This window comes from Rhinopithecus bieti, unplaced genomic scaffold, assembly GCF_001698545.2.
Source record: "Rhinopithecus bieti isolate Rb0 unplaced genomic scaffold, ASM169854v2 scaffold_1673, whole genome shotgun sequence".
Lineage (NCBI taxonomy): Eukaryota > Metazoa > Chordata > Mammalia > Primates > Cercopithecidae > Rhinopithecus > Rhinopithecus bieti.
The window spans coordinates 9,473,039-9,479,702 of NW_016804690.1; positions in this window are offsets into that span (position 1 = coordinate 9,473,039).

The following is a 6,664-nucleotide window of genomic DNA, read 5'->3' on the forward strand; positions in this document are numbered from 1 at the left end:
TTTTTTTTTGATATTGAGTCTTGCTCTGTCACACAGGCTGGAGTAGAGTGGCTTGATCTCGGCTCACTGTAACCTCCACCTCCCAGGTTCAAGCGATTCTCGTGCCTCAGATTCCTGAATAGCTGGGATTACAGGCACGCATCACCCCACCCAGCTAGTTTTTGTGTGTGTTTTTTTTTAGTAGAGAAGGGGTTTCACCATGTTGGCCAGGATGATCTCGAACTCCTGGCCTCAGGTGATCCACCCGCCCCAGCCTCCCAAAATGCTGGGATTAAGGCTACGTTTTAAAAGGTGTTTTTAAAAGGGCTAGTAACAAAAGCTTGAAGGCACCCTGTACATTTTGACCTTTTGACAGAAAACTGCTGCAATACCACCAGCAGTTCCACTCCAACTCTCTACATGTTACTGGCCACAAAGAATATGCTACACTGTGGCTTCAAACTCTGTATAAGACTCTGAGAGAGCCAACTTCAGCCTGGGGTTTCCTCATGGAGTCTCTCACTAGGTTCTACACATACATTTGGGCAAGTTCCTTAATGTTGTTATATTACAGTATAAAGTGAGAGGCAATCAACAAACCTCGCAATTTTTGCAAACCTCACTCTTAAACTAGTCACAGTTAATAACTATTCTCCTGAAATCTTGCTTTTAAGAGACCATTTATCCCAGGCCGCTACAAGGCACAGATTCTGAGTATCTCATTTTGTTTCATCATTGAAGTTGTTTCATGTTTGAGCACAATCTGGTTAATAACAAATCCCAGATTCCTAACTTTGAAGGTTTGTTTCCTAAGATCACTGTTGGTAGGCACCATGTGTTTTCATCTAGACTTGTGAGGAAAATAGAACTCACTTTAGATTTTTGAATAAAAGAGATTGAATGCAGGGAATTGCTTACAAAGGTGCATAAGGGGCTGAAAGAGCAAAAGGAAAAAGTGGTTGCTTTGAAACAAGGATATTACTGTTGCTTGTGAACCAAATCTGGCATGAATGTCAAAGGTACTGATGTTCTGCTGTTGCAGTTAAAACTGCACAACCTCTTTTGAATAGGAATCCAGGAGCCTATACCACAGCTGAGAAGGCACACTCTCAGGGCCACACAACTGGTGCCTTAGCATCAGCACAAGCAGAAAAAACAACTGAGGCATTTTCCCTTCTTCCTATCTTCCAGTTTTCCACGAATGCCTCCCATTGCAGGACCCAACTAGAAGCCAACTTACAAAGGAGTCTTGGGAATACAATTATGCAGTTTGCAGGCTTCCACATCTTCCCTGACACCTACTTGCAGGGAATGCAGTTGAAAATTGAGCTGTTCAAAAAGAGAGAAATGACAGGTAAAACAAGAATGCTATTAACATATGTTAGCTCACTTCTTTCCCCCTCACCACATCCATGATGGCCATGTTATGTGGGTGCCCATCTTCAACTTTTTGGCAGTCCTATTGGCCTGGAGCAAGGCAGGATAGAAGTTACAAGAAGAGCACAGTTTACCAAGTTGTATGAAAGTGTAAGATTTTCTGTTATATTTCAAGTAATGAAATTTCAACTTGTATGTATGTCTACATATATCCAGCATACTCTATCATATAGCTTCAGTGCAATGCCTTAGATTGGCGTCTTCATTAATGAATATTTTTGGGGTATCCTCTAACATGCTGTTTTGTGAAAGGGAAAGGAAGCAAAAGAAGTGCTCTAGATTAACTTCTATAAAACATATATCTCTGGTTTAAATTCTGGCCATTAAATGTTAGTCTTCCCATATCCTAATTTGTTGGCCACCCACAAAATCTAAGAAAATTCATATCACTTTTGTGCACCCAAAGATGAATTCTAACTTGATCAATCAAGTAAGTTGAATATTCTGCACAAAATCTCCGTTCAAGAAATTTACTAATTCTTAAGTTGTGTATGAGAGGTGAGGGATCAAAAAACAAGCAAAAGTACTGCCATGGGACTAAATATCCAAGTAGATTTTTTTTTGCTTGTTTTCTCTTCTTGACATTTTATGGTGCTGAGGGGTCAACTTAGATTCAAGGACGATCAAGAAGGCACAGCCTAGTAAACACATCATGTGTTCAGTTGAGATGTCTGAAGAGCCACACTCTAGATAAGGAAAACAGTAAATTGAATAGCATTCACAATATCTGAAATACCACTTGGAATCATCTCAATCCTTGATGGGATCAGAATCACTTACTTATAATCTATCCAATTACCAGAAGAAAATTACTGTCTCTCTAGAGAAAGTAACATAATCTATAGCTTCTGAAGTTTCTTAAATAAAATGTCAGCATCCAAAATTAATACACATGTAAGAAAACAAAGCCAAACAAATGAAAGTCAAGAGAAAAAAGACAGTAGAAACAAACCTATAGATGATCCAGATATTACGATTACCAGAGTCTTTAAAAATGATAATTAATATGTTCATAAAATAGGGGACATATTAAAACTATAGCAAGAAATCTAGAAAATATTAAAAGATCAACTAAAATGTTAGAACTTAAAATTTTAATAATTGAAATGAAAAATTTAGTAGGTGGACTTAATAGCAGATTAAACACAGTTGAAGAAATGATTCATGAACTGGAGAATAGGTTCATAGGATACACACACACATACACATATACACACATATATATACATATATAAGAGCATCCAGAAAAAAACTAAGACAAATGCAATGTGGGAAAAGTACTAAAGATCTAACAGAAAAGTAATCAGAGTCCCATAAAACAGTAAAGAATGAGATATAAACAAATTCGAAAAGATACTGGCTAAGAATATTCTAAACCTGGTTCTAAATGTCAAGAGAGATTCAAGAATCTCTAGATTCCATATGGAATAAAATCAAAGAAAAGCACACTTAGGCAAATCATAGTACAGTTGCTTTTAAAAAAAAATTCTTAAAGTATCTAATACAAAGAAAACAAAGATACATTGTTAAAGGAACACATTCAGACTAAAGATGAGGTTTCAGCAAAATAATTAAAGCTTGAAGACAAAGAAAATAATTTTAAAGTCTTAAAAAATGACTACCAACTTAAAATACATTCTTCAAAATGCAAGTGAAATAAGCAACAACAACAAGGAACCCTGGGAAGGATATATCATCCACCGACATATGCTAAAGAAAATGTAGAGTAAGCTTTTCATTAGAAGGAAAGAATTCCAGTTGAAATCATGAAAATCCAGGAAAAAAAAAAGAAAAATGAAGAGTGTAAACATGGGTAAATTTATACAAATACTGAATTTTAAAAACAATTAAAATGGTCCTATGGCATTTCAAATATATGTAGAATTTAAATATATAAAAATCATAACACAAATTTGATAATAGGGCATATGAAACTAAGAAAGTAGTGACAGTAAGAATTTAAGATAGACTCTAAAAAGCAAAGGATGCCCGCTGTAATCTCTAAGATAAACACTAAAGAATAATATAAACAAGAGGAGGGCAAGATGGCAGACTAGATGCAGCCAGGTGGAATAGCTCTCACAAAGAGACCAAGACTGCTGGTAAGCTCCTAACAGATCTCCTGAGGGAAAGCACTGAGAGTGGATGGAGGAAAGACATTAAAGTTGGACTGAAGTGGAAGAAAGCTGGGAACCTTCCATGGGGCTACCGCACACCAGGACCTGTTCCTGGCCCACAGTGGTTCTGGAAGAATGGGCTAGTTGAACTGGCAAGAAGCAACCTGTTCTCACCATGAGCCTCTGAAATCCCAGCAGGAGGAGAACAATCACCAAGGACACTGAAGTTTGCAAGGACAGCTGCTTAGAGCTGTGGTAGGGGCAGTAAGCCAGATGATATGGAGCCTAGAGGAATTGGTGCAGGAGCATCTGTAGTGGAGCACAACCAGGGATGGCCATTTCCCTAGGCTCAACTTGCTCCCATAGGAGATTTTAGTTCTGACCTCTGTAGGGTGGTCTTGCCCATCAGATGGAGCTGGTCCAACCTGAGCACCCCTTGGACTTCTGGGTTCTCCCAAGGCCCTACCCTGGTCACTCCTGGTTGCAGGGCAGTCTTAGGTGCCCTGGAAGCATAGCTTCTGCACTGGTGGACCATGCCTGAGCAGCGGAGAGCTCCAGCAAAGCAACCCTTATGGCCACACACCAGTCTACTTGCCCCTTCTTCATACTGTAGCTTCCCAAGGACCCATGGCAACTCCACATATCACTTTGCTGGTGTATGTCTGCATGGATGGGTTTTGCTTTCTTTGTACCTCCCATGTGTGTGAGTGCAGTCTGCCTCCCCTCTAGTCACCTGCCAATCACCATTGCAGATGGACCCTTGGTGGGCACAGAGCCAGACAACCCTGCCCCAACCAGGACCCCACCCTTGTGCTAACACTGTGCAGAGAACAGTGGATCAGATCCTCCCCTGCCCTGAGCAATTACTCCTGTTTGTGAGGCACAGAAAAGGCATCCAGACCTGTGCCTGCCAGTAACCCCCCAACCCCCAGTCAACACTACCTCCAGCATGACCTGGCACACCAGTCACTAACAGGCGTCCCACCCATACCTAGCTGTTCTGCCATCACTACTGTGGTGAATGCTGGCAAGGAAGCAGGCATTCCAGCCCCTGATAGCACTCTGCCACAGCCGCTGTACCTCGGCACTCCTGACTGCAACAAATTCCTAACCTCCAGGAGCCAGAGAACAAAGTTAGGGCCCAATACAAGTCCCCTTGTGTTAAAGCACCCACTCCAGGAATTGGGAGCTGAGTGTTGGCCACCTAAAATTTTCCAGAATTGAAGCCAGTCAGCTGAAATCACCTTACACTACAATCGAACCCTCAAGGTCATCAAATAGGATAAAAGTAAAAAAACATCAAAGGCCAGCAACCTCAAAGATTGAAGGTAGACAAACCCACAAAAATGAGAAGGAATCGGTGCAAGAACTGCTCCCATTCCCCAAAAACTCAAGAAGCTAGAGTACCTTCTTTCCTCGAAACAACTTCCAAACCTCTCCAGCAGGAGTTAACTGGGTTGAGATGGCTGAAATGACAGAAATAGAATTTGGAATATCCACAGGAATAAAGATAATTGAGCTACAGAAGTACATTGAAACTCTATCCAAAGAAGCTAAAAATCATGATAAAACAATGCAGGAGCTGACATACAAAATAGTCACTATAGAAAAGAACATAACCGACCAGATAGAGCTGAAAAACACATTACAAGACTTTCATAATGCAATCACAAGTATTTAATAGCAGAATAGAACAAGTGGAGAAAAGAATCTCAGAGCTTGAAGACCGGCTTTTTGAAATAAAACAGCCAGACAAGAGTAGAGGACAAAGAATGAAAAGGAATAAACAAAACCTCTGAGAAATACGGGATTATGTAAACAGACCACATTTACGATTCATTAGTGTCCCTGAAGGAGACTGGAAGGATGGAATCAACTTGGAAAACATATGAAGATATCATCCATGAGAAGTTCCCGAACCTAGCTATAGAGGCCAACATTCAAATTCAGGAAATGCAGAAAACCCCAGTAAGATACTTCACAAGAAGATCATTCCCAAGACACATAATCATCAGATCCTCCAAGGTAAAAATGAAAGAAAAAAATGTTAAAGGTAGCTAGAGGGAAAGGTCAGGTCACATACAAAGGGCAGCCCATCAGACAACAGCAGACCTCTCAGTAGAAAACCTATAAGCCAGAAGACATTGGGGGCCAATATTCAACATTCTTAAAGAAAAGAAATTCTAACCCAGAGTTTCATATTGGGCCAAATTAATCTTCATAAAGAAGGATAAATAAGGTCCTTTTCAGAAAAGAAAATGCTGAGGGAATTTGTTACCACCAGACCTGCTTTACAGGAGCTCCTGAAGGAAGCATTAAATATGGAAAGGAAAGATCATTACCAGCACTACAAAAACACATTGAAGTACACAGACCAGTGACATCATGAAGAAATCACATAAACAAGTCTGTGAAATAACCAGCTAACATAAGGATGACAGGAACAAATCCACTCATACTCATAGTAACCTTAAATGTAAATTGGCTAAATGCCCCAATCAAAAGATACAAAGTGGCAAGCTGGATAAAGGACCAAGACTCATTGTTATGCAGTCTTCTAGAGATTCATCTCACATGCAATGACATATACGGGCTCGCAACAAAGGGATGGAGAAAAATCTGCCAAGTAAATGGAAAACAGAAAAAAGCAGGGGTTGCAATTCCAGTTTCTGACAAAACAGACTTCAAACCAACAAAGATAAAAAAAAAAAAAGACAAGGGCATTATATAATGGTAAAGAGTTCAATTCAACAAGAAGATCTAACGATTCTAAATATATATGCACCAAACACAGCAGCACCTAGATTCATAAAGCAAGTTCTCAGAGGTCTTTAAAGTGACTTAGACTCATACATGATAATAGTGGGAGATTTTAATACCCCACTGACAGTATTAGACAAATCATTTGGACAGAGAATGAACAAAATTGTTTAAGACCAGAGCTCAGCACTGGATCAAATGGAACTGATAAGATATCTACAGAACGCTCCAACCCAAAACAACAGAATACATATTCTTCTCGTTGCCACATAGCACATACTCTACAACTATGTGATCTTCAACAAATTTGACAAAAACAAGCAATTAGAAAGGATTCTCCACTTAATAAATGGTGCTGGGAGAACTGGCTA